Consider the following 16,094-nt stretch of genomic DNA (forward strand, 5'->3'; position numbering starts at 1 on the left):
TTCTTGTCCTCGTGACCGCCAATAATACGCAATCGCGCATCGAGTCGATTGAATCATCCCGAATCACGCGAGTCGTTGCGAAATTCTTTTCTCAAAGCGTGACCTAACAAATCGCGAATTTTCCGACTAAAAGATTCAGTCTTTGCCCGATTTTCTATCGAATTCCGATATCCCTGGATTCGTGCTTGATTTATCTCATATCACAGGATGACACTATACCACTATATATATATATATGGCATTTCAATTTAGTTTCACACGTATTTTTAATTCTTATGTGCCTGTGACACTGTGTATTTTACGATTATCTATTTCATGATTTCGAAAATCAGGTAAAGAACGATTCGAATAGCTTAATCTGGATTTTAGATAGTTCGAATCATTATCTTTATCTTATAAAAGTGGTAATATTAGCGAGAATGATGTTATAAGAATCCAGATTATTCTTGATTTCTTATTATATTAGCAACGAAGTATCGATAATTTCAAAAGCTTAGATAGCATTTCAAGTAATCAGAATTACTCGTAATATTCACAATGTTATCGGTGGGAATTAGTTAAACAAATTTTTATCCAATCATGTATATCTTCTACTTTTTCTACTTATTTGTTAGACAATGTCATACATTTTTTTCAATATTGCAAACATGTTTTGAATTTTCAGTTCAATACTAAAATCTCAGCATTGCATGCAATTGCTCGTATTATATAACGTTCTTAGAAATGAAAATTAAAGCATTTGTAGTAATTAGACATATTCCAAGAAGCGCTGCTAAAACTATTTAAAAGAGTGTCAATATTCTACGTGATAGTAGAAATGTAGGTTGCTTGATACGTAGCTTGATATGTTGCTAAAATTTTGGTCCGAAATATCGAGTAGTTTCCCAGTTATAGCAAATTTTTCAAATCGAATCATTTTTAAATTTTAAATCGAAATGTATGAATTTTCATTGGCGATTAAACAAATAAAGTAAGATTATAGATGAGACGCAAAATGTGTTAAGGACGTATCAAAGTAAATCAGTCGATCGGGTCAGGCTATCAGCGATGCATCATCGCTCTTACGTCGCGTCGTCGTCGTTGAAATGTAAGAAAGCGAGAAAGGTTAAGAAATTTGTTTTATCGAAATTAGAGACGAGAGAAAACTACTTCTCCCGTGCAAGATCGAACCACGAACGCCTATCAGACACTATTTCTGTCTCTTAGAAGAAATCGATGGGAAGGGCGAGCAGGGTATAATTAGCCAGTTACAAGCGCAAAAAGCGCTTCGCAAATGGGGCGAGTAATGCGCCCTGCACCACGATAAAAATCGAGTTCGCTTCAGCGTGGCAAACCTGCATCGATTGGTCTTTATTTCTGACCATCTAACTTTATTCTTCTATGTAGATCCACGTAAAATTTTTTCCAAATAGGTACTTTCAAATTCTTCTCTTCCTTTTATAAATTTCTGTTACATTTTTTATGCGTTTTATTAATCTCTGTCACATTAAACTTTCTATTTTAATCTGTTGCCAATATGGTCACCGATTTTTTTTCCTTTTCGAAACAAGAATTGCAAAAAGAAATTCATTCTTTTGAAATTGAACCGTTGCTCTGTTTAAAACACCGATAAATTATCTTCTAGAATAAAATGTTTTATGAATTGCTTATTGATAAAGTCAAGATAAGCCGCTGATTATCCGAGCCTTTGTCATCATATCATTTTCATATTTCACGCTTTATTTCTTTCTAAGTACAATGTCTGTTATGTTTACAATAGTTTACATGAATTGTTCACGTGAAGATATCTTTGTGATAGTAAAAAAGGAATCTTCTTTATCTAACTTAGTATCTCAAAGTGCCTCAAATAATATATAATTCGAATAACGGCAAATAAACAATGTAGGAACAATAATTAAAAAGTTTAAAAGTTTAAAAGATTTTAAAGAACAATTTAAAGAAAATCATCATCCGCATCAAAGTGTAGTAAAGTTATCGATAACGTATTAGGGAAATTACGTAGTAGAATTCCTCGCAGGAAATACGACTTACAGAAATTCCAATTTACAATTATCCTTTTAATTCACGTTATTACCGCGATTTTCCAGATCACACGTTCTCAGATTTCCTCTGTTAGTAATAGACACATTACTGAGTAATTCTAATTCTAGGATCGTGAAATTATTCATAAGATACAAAAGACGACGTCAAGAATCACGTTCATTGGATATTAGCCAATGTTCATTTATGCGTTGTTTTTTCCTCTATCTTTCTCGGAATTCCCATTGATTACAGCCCGACGAATCATCGAGATCACGTTGGAGATCGTAAATTGCAAATAATCTTTGAATTCCAAACTCGTCAGACCGTTTTCATCTCGCGTCAAACAACCTTATACAAATCGCGTATCATTATTTATTTTTCCATAGAAAGGAAGTCAACGAAAAATGGTACTTGAAAAAGAAAAATTGCCTTCGTTACAAGATTTTTCTAATTATTTTCAAGGCACAGCACCGTTGCACAATCACGTGCAATCAGTTTGCACGGGATTCCGTGTAACGAACGGCATGCAAATGTTATCCTTCGCAGAGATTACCATATTTTCGTTTGCTTGCTCGATAGTGGCCATGAAGAAAAATAACGTCGTCAGCCGGATTGCTGCGAAAATACAAATATTTTCGTGCCCTGGAGCCTATCCATTCGTCGATCGTCGGCTGGACCGTCGCGTCGTTTTACGTCACAGAGCACAATTATGACTTTTCCTCAATTAGATAACTGTTATCTATGTATGTATATAAATACTGTACACCAGACTAGGTCGCCAAGTTTCTTTGTGAAACGCTGAAAATGATATCAATGTAATCGCGACATTTGTTTGGCGAAACGATGTCGCGCCCGACCAATTATATATCAATTATGTGAGTATCGAACGATTGTTTATAGCTTAATCAGCGAATTAAAATCATTTCTGCGCTTCTCCTGTCCGATAACGAATTGCGTCACGTTGCGCAATCGTTGTTTACACTTTCCATTAGCAATAATATCAGTATAAGCTTTTAAGTATAGAAATTATTCGCGGTATAGCTCGTCCACGATTTTCGTATTCTCTTTCTTTCTTTTCCCCTTCGTTGCAAAAATATAAATATAACGAACGATGGTAACCTCCGGTGATTGGAGTTCATCACAACATTTCTCCGTGAAAATAACGTAATGATTCCCGCACTGATTGAGACTATTTTCGTCAAAGTTGGCATGACAGCGGATGAAAAGATTCATATATAAAAATACATTGCATACAAAATTAAATACATAACAATTAGTGTTTGGAGTATATGATATTAATCTGTCGGATTTAATAACAAATTAATTTGTTTGCTTCCTGTTAGATATATCTTGCAACTTATTCTTCCAAACATTCGTAAATATTTTCTTATTAGACCAAAATAAGTTTATTAGGTGCTCTTTGTATGGTTTTCTTTGAGGCAGATTAACTGAACAAGTTGTTTGCTATGGTGTTTGGATCACTTAGTAATTAAAACGCTATTTACCTATGATTTGAAGAATCATATATGTATATATCGTGTATTTATTACAATATTCTATAAACCATCGATATAGATGGAATATTTTTCGATTTTCCATTTTTACATCCATACGAAGTTCGAAATCGCATAATATCTTAAAGATCGCTTCGCAAGCGAATCTGTGGTTTCCGTTCGACGCGTAGGCATTGTTTAACACCTCGCACAAGGCTGGTTCGACGACCCGGCGCTGCGTGTATCCTCTTATCAAAACATCGGCGGATATTTTCGCGTTGCCGCAGTCTAGACTTTTGTTAAACAAACACGTCGACGCAACAACCGGCTGCTATCGATATTAAAAAAGAACCATCCATTCGATCCGTACTGCTATAAAAGCGACTAATTTCCAAAGAATTTCCTCTTCTCGTCGATATTTGTGCGAACCTAAGCAATTTTCTTTAGACGTGAAACGCAGTTCGATATTGTAAGGCAAGGGGTTAACTTAAATTTGACTGTTCTTCAAATATTTTACAAACGTTATTTATACGATTAATAAATAAATACAGATTACACGTCCTATATTCGTTATTTCGAACAGATAAAAAGAAATCATTGGGAAATCCATGTCGTAGTCGTGTCCCAGCAGCCATAACCTTTCCCCACGGTTCACTGCACCCGATGTCGACTGTCATCGATTCTACCCACGCTTTCGACGACAGTTCCATCGACATTGTCTCCCATCGATCGTAGATGCGAGCGTTCTCCCGCTCTCGAAGGACTCGCGCGTGTAATTAGGATACCCTGGTTGGAATTACGCTCGGCCAATTAACTAGTTAGGAATAAATTACCGCTTTTACCTGGCGCGCGATTACGTAAGCGCATCTATTACCGCGCTAACTGCACCTCTCGGCCAGATATCATTACCGCGGATAGTTCTCTTTGCTTTGCGTCATCGGTGCGATTGTGCGATTCAGAGACGCGCGTTACAACGTATCCCTCCCTGTTTCTTCTCGCGAAATTACAGTAGACTTATAAAAAAAAGATGTTTTTCGTACATCAAAAAGTATTCGATGTTGAAAGATTCAAGTAATGACAATCACGTATACGTCGATATACGTATTTCTGTTAAATTAAGTTTTCATACGAAAAAATCTATTTTATAGATACAGATTACACGAGATGTTTTCCGCAAAATTGTAGGAATAAAAATATCTTAAAAAATATACTTAATGAAAATATCAAATCGCAATGTATAATTCTTTCTTCGATATAATACAATAGTATGAATATAATACTATAATTAACGATATAAAAATGGAACGATACGAAATATCGTTGGTGTTTTAAAGCTCGAAATTTTAAAATCACAAAGGATGAAAATGAAAAAATCTTACTTTTTTAAATAAAGAAGAAAATAAAATTTGATCCTAGCGATCGATCTCAGTTTGCACATGCGTGTTCGTTGATCGATGCCTACTATTTCTCGACTATATTTAACTGCAACCACTATTATGCATACAATTACATCACGGCACCGATTAAAATAGCAAATTCGCGAAGTTCACGCTTGTAGCTCGCGCTCGTGATAAACGAGCTATATGACAATCAGCTGCACCGTAACCAGCGTTGATAACGCGTTATCAAGTCCCGGATGATGTCTGCAAATATGTTTGCGTTCTTAAATGCAGCCGAGGTTGCCATGCCTGTTGTTGTTTAATCTATATCTGTCCTTCCTGCATTCGCCTCGTTTGCGTCTCCTTCTTCGCGCCGCTTCTCTCCTCGTCGTGTTTAATCCACCCGCTTCGCGAATTTTTCCGCTCGGCTCATCTACGCTCAATTTTCAACTATTTTCTCTTTCACCTCAACATCCCTCACTCTCAAACAAATATTCGAACGTTCTAACTTTGCCAAAAAAATTCATACGAATGTGTCGCCTTTGCCATGTTGTTCCATTAGCTGCAGTCCATTAGCTAAACGCCTATATTGTAACAGATTCGCGTAAATTTAGCTACGACAGATCCTAAAATGTCCGAGGTTGTTACAGCGAGCCCGATCCGAGCTCGAACGCTCGAATGTAGCTCCACCCACGCATCGTGGATCTGCTATCGGTCGAAATAGAATCGTAAGTGTTTTTGGTTCGCTGATTTCAACAAGTTGTAGGTTCGATAGATCCGAGGAGAGGACCTCGAGGCATCTGTCGGCTCATCTAACGTAACGGCTTGGTGAGTAACGCACGATAAATTGATGCGTAATTCTTGTAGACCGATTTTCTCGTAGAGTGAATAAAATGGTGGCCGATCGACGGATTACATACGAATTGCTTGCCTTCGTTATAATCGCTCGATTGTTCCGCGTAATTACGTCATATCATACGAATCGCTGTGCAATAGAGAAACGAAATTGGAAGCTGTGTCATCGATGTAATATATTATAATACCGTGAGTACATGTATATCTTCAACCGGTTAGTAAATTTAAATGATATGGTTTCAAGAACAAATATAAAAATACATTGAACGTTTTATGAAAGTTTATGAAAGTACTGGCATACTTTCCATAGAACAGTTTTATGAATATATTACGCATTTCATACGAAACATATATCGATATCGTTTAGTATAATAAGAAGCAAATGTTATCCAACATTATCTAACTACACATATAAATAATTAATATATATATATATATATATATATATATATATATATATATATATATATTGTATATTATATTGTGTTATATTGTATTATTATATTGTATTGTATATAAGTATATATATAAATATATATATATATATATACATATATATATATATACAATACATGTATATATATATATATATATATATTTATATACAATACAATATAATAATACAAAATAATAATATATATATAAGTAATGTTAATATTAATATTAATATATATGTATAAATATATATATGTATATATGTATATATCTATAAATATATATGTATATATCTATAAATATATATATATATATGTATATATGTATATATATAAATATGTATAAATATATATATACATATATAATACAATATAATAATACAAAATAATAATATATATAAGTAATATTAATATTAATATTAATATATATAAATATATATATGTATATATATACATATATACAATACAATATAATAATACAAAATAATAATATATATATAAGTAATATTAATATTAGTATATATATATATATATATATATATATATATATATATATAAATATTCAAGTTAAATGGATTTTATTCTATATATATATAAATATATATAAATATAATAAAATCCATTTAATATATATATATATATATATATATATACATATATATGTAATTTAAATACCGAATGTACATATATTAAATGACTAAATTTCACAAAAAATATGAAACATAAATATTTACCAGACGAAGAATATGCCAAGAAAAAGAAATAAACACCGAGTGTGTGCTACGTAGAGTGTTCGAGGCCAATAATGATAAATAAGAGTAAGAGGACACGCAACATGCTCGTTAATTACATATATACATATATATGCTTCAAGGGTGTATCTCATTAAAGCGCAAGGCAAGAAGACTGCGGTAAGACAGTTTCCAAAACACGCTCGTTTATCATATTCCATTTAACATCATCTTGTCCTCTTTTCATCCATCTCTTTCCTTTCTCCTTTAATTTCTCAGGCCAGCAATTGATTGCGCGTCACTTAATTAATTTATTACACATTTACATGTTACGAACAGCAACGCATTCATTCGATAAAAAGCTTGTTATGTTTACTGGTTTATACGATTTTACATCGTTGATGGCCTTTGTCATCCATATTTCTGATATCACTTTATCCAGGTATATAAAACGTTATTTCTCTTAAAATGATTTCTTCTTTATTTTTTCATTTTTACCTTTTTTTTTTTTTTTTTGAGATAGAGAATAGTTTTACAGAAAAAGATAGGAACAACGACTGTTTTAATTATTTTCAACATTGAGGAGTTGTTTACGTGTCGTACCGTGACAGCGTAAGAAATAATTATCCTCTGTTATGTTCGCAAATTCGATCGATACCGATTGCGCAACGCGCGTATTATGTACAATGAGCCAATGACGCTGCCACTTTTTACTCGTTTCGATATTTTCGATGCCAGCCGATGTAACTGACCTTGCTGCACGGTATCGATTGCGTAACTGTTCTACATTCTTTTTTCTCCTTTCCTTTTTTTAAACCACTCCAATGGTAAAACAATAAATTTCCAACTCTTCTTTTAGGATCCTAAGCAATCTTCGATATCATCGATCTGATGATCAAGATAAATTCTTTTATACATATACATAATTCTCTACATGAATTATTCGTCGTCGTTAGCAATTACGTTACTGTAAAAAAAAAAAAAAAAATGGAAATAATTAGTATCAATTTTGTTGAGATTTTCCAAATGTAACACCCCATAATGATGGCTGCCACAGACGAATATCGACAAGCAACAAACAAAAGATATGAAATATCGGTCGATTGCGAATAACAATGACACGATAAAAATACGAAATGTAGCTTTATCATTCAGTAGTATGCGGTATAAAGTCGAGGCGTATTTAGGCGCTTCGAAAGTGCGTCAATAAATGGCGTGGTCGGTTATCGTTGCACTCGTAGCGGATCGAAAGAACACACGTGTGCTCATAGACTGGCGAAAAACAATCAAGTCCTCGAAACAACGCGTTCCCGGCTACCGAGTCGTTTCAAGTTTAAATACATCTGCTTATGTTAACCTTATCGTTAAATGTCCTCCGATAAGGAAAATTAATTAAATTTCGTGAAGATTGTTTGATTGGTCGAATTTTATTTTGAAGAAATATATAATATTTGATTCAAATATCGAAAGGAAGAAAGTAGAAGGAGAAAAATGTTTCGCTGAAATTTGATATTTACATCCTTTGTAATTTTAAGGCTGTGGACAATACACGTGTTACGAGAACAAGATTCGACATTCTCGAGTTCAAAAAGTTCCGATTGTAAACTTTTGTCGGCTGACTCTGAGCGATATGCCGCTGATGCAATACGCTAATTTCGTAGACCTGACCTATCTTAACGTCATATCGAGGTTATCCGTCCTTCCACGTTTGAGGTCGATCTTATTTTTTCATTCCACTGACAAAGACAGAGGCGATATGAGAAAAGATTCGGTCGTAGCGGTGTGTTATACCACGTGAGTTTCCTTGGGTCATCTGTCCATACTGCATCCTGGTTCGCTTCTATCGATTAATCTGAATCTTTCTGTTAAAATCCATTTAACTTGAAGATCAAGAACTGATTTAAATAAATAATAGTTACTTCTCTCTACTATAACTACGTATTTACGCGGTATGTAAAAGATAGGTGAAGGTCTAAAATTCGTACTCTTCGTACTCGTGTGAAAATCTGGAATGAAAATCGAAAAACTTGATCGTGACATTTTTTGCTCTTAAAACAACCTAGTAAAAAAGATGACTGTGGAAGCTGTTAGGTTATTCAATAACCAGAAAGAAGAAGACTATTTTTCGCAATCGTCATCGAACTGGTATTGTCGCGAAAGGGGCCGGAAATGGCAGCAGCAGATCGCTAGCTTTCATTAAATTGTTTTCTGCGTCCCGTGAAGAGGTTGATTTTGTTATCAAAGCATTGTCTGGTATGTTCGTTGCGCGTCGCAGAATACGTCAATAACACTGCGAGATCCCAAGCTGTCCAAACGTTTCGCAAGAAACTAGTCACTTCACAAAACGTTTTTGTTGTTTCTATTCAGCGATGGTGAATCATCGAATAAGTACTGTCATACATGAATGTCATACGCTGATTTTTTTAATTTTCCTCTTTCAATTAACTATATACGAGGTTCGTGATGAGAGTGAATGAATCAATGCCGACCGCACGATCAACAGTCAGAATACATCTAACGGGCGAAATCATGTTAACATGTACGATAATTCTCAGTGGAAAATTACTCGTAAAGACGGTTCAAAGTTCACAGTTACGTCTGTGCAAACAAAGTTAAATAATATGTATCAAATGCTCTCGTGGTAAGTTGTATGTCTGTACATATACACTGTATCTTATAACTGTCAAATCATCTAAAAATTTCCAGTTCTTATATGTTACGGTTAACGCGATAAAGAACGAAATGTGTTCATATTAAAAATGATTCTCTCAGACTGTGACGCAATATGCAAAATTTTTCTAATTTTATCTCTATTGATCGACAAAACAGCGGATTCTAAGAAATCAATTTCCTTAAAAATTACAAATGTTTTATCATATTTCACTATTTTGATGAATGGCAAAAAATTGGGTAATAAAATGAAAAATAAATAAATGAAAAAAATAAATAAAAATAAATAAATAAATAAATAAAAAATAAATGAAACCAAAGGTTCTGTAGGCATAATAGTATTGTTAATTAGATATACCGAAATAGATATTAAACTCATCTTTAGAGCTTATAAACTAACAGTTTGCTTGTGTTACAAAGTAAGTAAAAAATGGCAGCTACTGGTATTTTGAGAAATCAAAGGGCTAAATATTGTCGTAAATCTGACAGTTAAAAGATACTTGACGTGTCTCGTAACAATTAGACGAAAATCATAGATCATTTGACCAGGTGACATGGTGTCAAAGTCACTTGACATTCAAGAACTATAGGTAAAAATGCCCATTCTACATAGATCGCACGTTACCAACCATTATATTGTACTGTTACGATGAAACTCGTGTATAGTTTATAAACTATAGCTCCTCTAACCCAGATTTATTCAACGATCCCAATGATCATTGGTGAACGTGGAGAGGCAAGGAAATTCAGATGGACGAAAGAGGGGAAAAGGAGGAGGTGAAGGAGGAGGCGATAGGCATGGCCCTGGAACGCGCCGCTCGCTCGTTAACTCGCTTATGGGACGGGTTACGTAACAAGCTTGAAATCTGACATAATACGCGGGTGTCAGCGCACATACGCGCCGCGAACTTTTACCATTCCCCTGGCTAGCGCGCTTAGGAAATCCTAGAGCAGCGCGCACTCGCCGTTAATCGGTTTTGTGCGAAAATATGTCGAGTTCTCACGAAATATAAGTTGGTATCGAGAATTTGATCATTTGTTTAATAGGAAGACTTCTGATACGAGCAAATGGATTTTGGCGCATCTTTAACAGATCAGAAATCGTATTACGAATTTGCTAGACACCGGTAGACTCTGAAAAATGTACGTATCTGTGTAAAATTCACCTAAATGTAGGTGAATTTTAAACCACCTCGTTCGATGTAATGACATTGGTATCTTTTTCGAAACTTAACTCGACGATGTCAGCAGATAGAGGAAGCGTCTAATGGCGAAAATCGTGTTACGCTTAATCGCTTGGTTCGCTAGAAATTTAGCTAGATGAATTCTCGGTTATCTCGTAATCTCCACGTCACAATAACCGCTGGAAATAACGTTTAAGGATTACGATCATTTGGTGGCGCGAGAAGAAGGAGACGGAAAAGTGAACGTTGATGAAGAAACCGAAACGTTTTGCTAGATGTTTTCATCGGAAAACCGAGGCCGTGACAGTCGAGGTTGTACGATGACGAGCCTCGCCAGCAAGGAAGTCGTTGTGTCGAGTGTCGATAGCGAAGACTCTAATAAATGGCGTCGCTTGAAATATCTCGTCGATACCAGTCGCAAGGGTGCAAAGCCCGTTGGGAAAGCACAGTTACAACGGTTATCTTTGTTTCGTCGATTTACAGCGACAGAATGAAAAACGATCTTCTTCGTTGTCGATCAAGTTTTTAACACACTCGATACGGTTAGCTGCTGCACAGCAAAAACGAATATTTTTATCGGCTTCAAATAGCTACATATTTATCTCTAATTACATACTGAATTTTAAAACTGCTTTACCTTCAAAAGTAGAAGGTGTGACTTATCGTACCGTTCCCTATAGTCTTTATATATCATCCATTAATAAATACGATAAGATTCTTACGTTCGAACCTGCAGATGTATAGACATTATGTACTTATACAATGACCTTGATATATACGTTAAAAACAAGTTTTCGTATCACACCCTATCGACGACTGTAGCTTAAGTACCGCCTCTCATGGTTGTCTTACCAGAAGCTATTCTATCGTTCTCGTTTCATGGCCAGAATCTTCGGAAATCAAATTCCTATTTTTTAAGCTAGTTATAACGATAGCCGGGTAATTTTCAATCATTGCCATCACTTCATTTTATAAACATCTTGTCTGGTTGAAAACACAATAATTGTTTCCGTCATCGACTTCTCAATATACAGTCGCTAACACGTATGTGTAATGTATATGCTGGACAGTGTACGTGCAATGTACAGGCACGAGTATTCTACTGGCCAGTTAATAACGCGTTTAGATAGCAGAACTCGAATTTTACAATGAAAACACGTGACGGTTTCTCAACGCACGTGACACTTGTCCGACTATCTACTCGAGTAAACTATACGATTCGCCTGCATCGCTTCGTTCGTATCCTATTTCCCAACGAGTGAGCACGATTCTCATAAAACAGAAGCAATGGTGGCAGTCCTGGCACACTTACTTAATAACCTTAACACGTTACTTAACACAGCGAATAAATTACAGAAGTTTGATGCCAGAGCGGGATGATTCAGAGCAGCGGTTGCGATCTAACGCAGAAACGGCGGTGGTTGGTTGATTTTTCAGCTGCTTTTCAACTGCGATTCAGTTGCGGGGTCAAGGTACAATGTATTCGATTCGTCGATTTCCCAACCTCTATCTCCCTTCGTTCTTTTACACCTCGTCTTTGCATCACGCTTGCGCGATTCTTATGTAATAGCATAACTACTCGATTGCAACAACTTACCTTGCGCTGCTATATGAATACATTTGTGTTACATATTAAGTGCTCGCGTGCACTGCTCGAAACGTGGATTATTTACCGGTAGCGATCCATTAGCGGTGATCGAGCGAAAAACGTTCTCGCCGAGGCATGAATTCCATCGTGATGTTCACGATTAAACCGTATGACGAATAAATATTAGGCTAACTGTTGAGACAAACTGTTCGATATATGCATGATATTATATATTTTTATTTGAAGGTATATTATGTGGAAATTTATTTAAACAGTATTTATTGCCTGTTAAGATCTTTAAATTTTAATATACGAACAAGCATACTTGTTTCAAATACAAATAAACGTTTTAAGTAAAACTTTCGTATAAAATTGAAAAGAAAAATCATACATATTTCCCTCCAAAAAAAATCTTTTACGAATAGAAGAACGATGAACGTGATGCCAATTCATGCGCGACATACAAATTAATTATCGTGAACTTTAGACGGGAACCTTTTCAGCTCTTTCCAATCCCCCGTACATCATCGCACTGCGAAACTCCAAAATAACACTCTTCGTTTTACCACAAATTACTTTAGACTTTCAAAGATGAGACGCCTTATTCTTTATTATAATAAGTAGTAATTCTAAAAAGATCATTTCTGGCTTCGTATGCAAGAAAACGTCGTACACCAAACGCTACAGCGACGATGCGGGGTGGGAGTCGGCGTGCAAAAGGTCGACCATTCTTCGTTCCCCTTGGCCGATTTTCCCCTGCGATCGAACAGTGCTCGACTGCCCTTGCGAAATTCTCGGTCCGCGGATTCGCGTTACAGTTCGCGTCGCGGACTCTATTCCGCGATGCAGTTTCGACGACACGGTTGTCGGCCGTGCTCTCGGTTTGCTCCAGAAACCTACTTTTTCGTGCCACCGGTGGCAATGCCAGCCTCCGTTTTCTCGGCTGTCTTCTTACGTGTCACGAATCACGAGTCACGAGGCGCTCCGTGCGTTATATTACGTCAACCAGCCCGGCCAGCACAGCGTGCCGCTTTCGCACTGAATCTCCTCCTCTCTTCCCAGGATTTACTCACTACCGAATGCAAAATGGACAGAGAATTACGTAGAATTTTTTTAGCAGCAGAAGATTCCGCTCCTGAATCCGTTTCCGATTTGTAATCTTTTGAGAATTTTCTCTCTTTTTGTTTTAAAAGTAGTTTATAGCGTCTTTGGAACTTGTAGCAAAGAACGCGAGGCTTGCAGATCTTCTTTAGTAAAGAGTAAATGCACGATACAAAAAGTAGAAAAGTCGTTATAAATGTACAGATATACGAACATACGTACAAATGTATGTATTAGGTTGTCCGAAAAGTTTCTTTCGTTTCATAAGGTGATAATAGATGAACAACAATTTCTATTTTATATTATTTTATTGAATTAGGTATGATCGTTATTTCGTTATATTTCTATTATTATGTTCATGCACAATTCAATAAACTAATGTAACACAAAAAACCATTGTGCGTCTATTATTTCCTTATAAAACGAAAGAAACTTTTCGGACAACCTAATACAATAGAAAGAATATTATAAAAATCTTTTTCGAAGGAAAATGAACTTGCAACCGGTCCAACCATTGGAATAACAATTCCGCGAAGTTCAAGTGGATTTTTTTAGCGTAGAAACGTCCCGTTCCCGTCCCATCCTCGAGAGAGCAAGTAGGGCAGTACGTCACGTCGTGGCGAATCTCACGCCGCGCAGCCTTTGTCCCGTTGTTGCCGCTTAGTCTCGCTATTTCTGGTCCGGCCAGAAGCTTTTTGTTTATTCCGTTCCTTTTGCAACGACCCCGACGCAACCCCCGAGCCATCGCTGGTCGCACCCTAGAAACGCGCGGCGCCGACACGAACCAGGCCACGTACCCTACGGAACCGGCCAATTTCAGAGACGGAATTAGGCTTCGTAAAGGCGCTCGTTATTCGCGCCGCTGCCCTTCTTCGACCCTCTTCTCCTCTTGCACGTGGCACCAAGCTTCCTTTAGTCTTCAGTAGGTTACTCGGCTTCTTGGAAGTATTTTAATCCGGGAGGTAATTAAACAATTCTAAAAAAACCTTCACGATCGTGTCTTATGATTTTGACCAACAACTATAAAATAAAACTACCTAACTATAGTAACTACAATATGATGTATATGTAACAGAGATACCGTCGCAATTCAGCGTTATGATTTAGTTTAGATTACATGTTTACAGTAACATAACTCATCGGTTTATTAGATTAAAAGATGTGGGTAAGACTTTTGATAAGTCGACGAAATTTTATGAAAGTCAAAGATGTAATTATTAAGGCGAGCAATGTTTTAATAATATGACGAGTACATAATTTTTGAAATTTTGAAGAATAAAATAAAAGTAAATGAAAAGACGATATTGGCAATGTACATATGAAATTGATTGACAACATACGGAATCTTAAAACTGCTTTCCTTTAAAAAAATGGCAAATATGATTCACAGTCTTGTTCTCGTCTGGTATCGTATGAATTTGTAATAATTCAATTGTGTCAGATTGTCCAGGTATACGATTCCCGACAGCAAGTTGCTCAGACAGCTTCCGTCGTCCCGTTACTTGGACCAGCAGTGTCAACCGATTCGTCTCTTTAGCGCCGCGCCGCACCGCGGTCCGGGAAATGTAGTACATTGAACGGTACCACTCGAACGGACGCCATTCGACAAAGTTGCACTGGCTCCCGTTCGAATTCAATGTTATATTACTCGAACTGTTCCATGGTAAACTTCTCTTTACTTTATACATTTCGAAATCAAAATAGCGACTATCTAACATAGCGACTTACATAGGTCAGTCAATAAGCAAGTTACTTGGCTTCTCGAATTTCTGTTCCAAAAGAGACAATGTAATTGCTACTGCAGTCGTAAGTGGCTATATATGTAAACGTAACATTGTAGCTGATGTGTACTAAGTATGAACTCGATTGCTACGGTCAGATATTACGGTCTGTTAAACATGGAGCGTCGTGTAACAAACGAACATGATATCACATTGCGAGAGAAAAACATGATCGAATAACATCTTTCGTTTTATCAAAACTACATCATTTTATTTGATTTTAGAATTAAATACGTACATCGGACATTTCAAAAATATCGATTTATCAGATTAATTTCCATTTTTAAATTCTTCTTCCATTCGTTCGTATCTTTTTTTAGAGCAATGTGGTAGGAAGTCGTTTATTTGTTTATTGACTGAGTCTGCCAGGAGATTGAATAATCTTCAACATATTTTCCAACATATCGACGAAAACAACTTTGCCGCGGAGTTTCTGCATTGTTAAAGAGTCGCGCGAGTGTCTTGGAAGTGTGTCGAGGAATCCGGACAGTTTGATACATGCCTATTTATAGGAATGAAGATTCATTACGCGAGGTCCCGTTTCGCGTGTATCGGCGGCTCGTTTTAGCGTTGTGCAACATCGTAACGTAATATTTCCCGCGAGCGTGCTAGTCGCGAGACGTTGAGAAAATTGCTTTCCACTCCGATCCTTTTTCGAAGCCTCTATGGAGATTCCTTTATGGTCCTCGATAATGTATTCATTCAACGATATTATAGTGGCATACACGTACAGTATACACTACTGTTCATGAGTGTACGAACATTAAAGTAAAGTAATAGTATATGAATATTTTATTATAATACAAATTGATAGTAAATTAAAAAGTGGAAGCAGTATTTACCACCTCTTTATAGA

The 16,094-nt window shown here is 36.1% G+C and overlaps 2 protein-coding genes across 3 annotated transcripts in view; one reads left to right on the forward strand and one right to left on the reverse strand.

Moving 5' to 3' along the window:
• Window positions 1-16,094, reverse strand: part of LOC132906722 (one cut domain family member 2-like) — a 262,308-nt gene that overhangs the window by 142,741 nt on the left and 103,473 nt on the right. The window lies entirely within an intron of this gene.
• LOC132906741 (caveolin-3-like) overlaps window positions 1-16,094 on the forward strand; it is a 165,073-nt gene that overhangs the window by 134,155 nt on the left and 14,824 nt on the right. The window lies entirely within an intron of this gene.

This window comes from Bombus pascuorum, chromosome 5 (assembly GCF_905332965.1).
Source record: "Bombus pascuorum chromosome 5, iyBomPasc1.1, whole genome shotgun sequence".
Classification (NCBI taxonomy): domain Eukaryota; kingdom Metazoa; phylum Arthropoda; class Insecta; order Hymenoptera; family Apidae; genus Bombus; species Bombus pascuorum.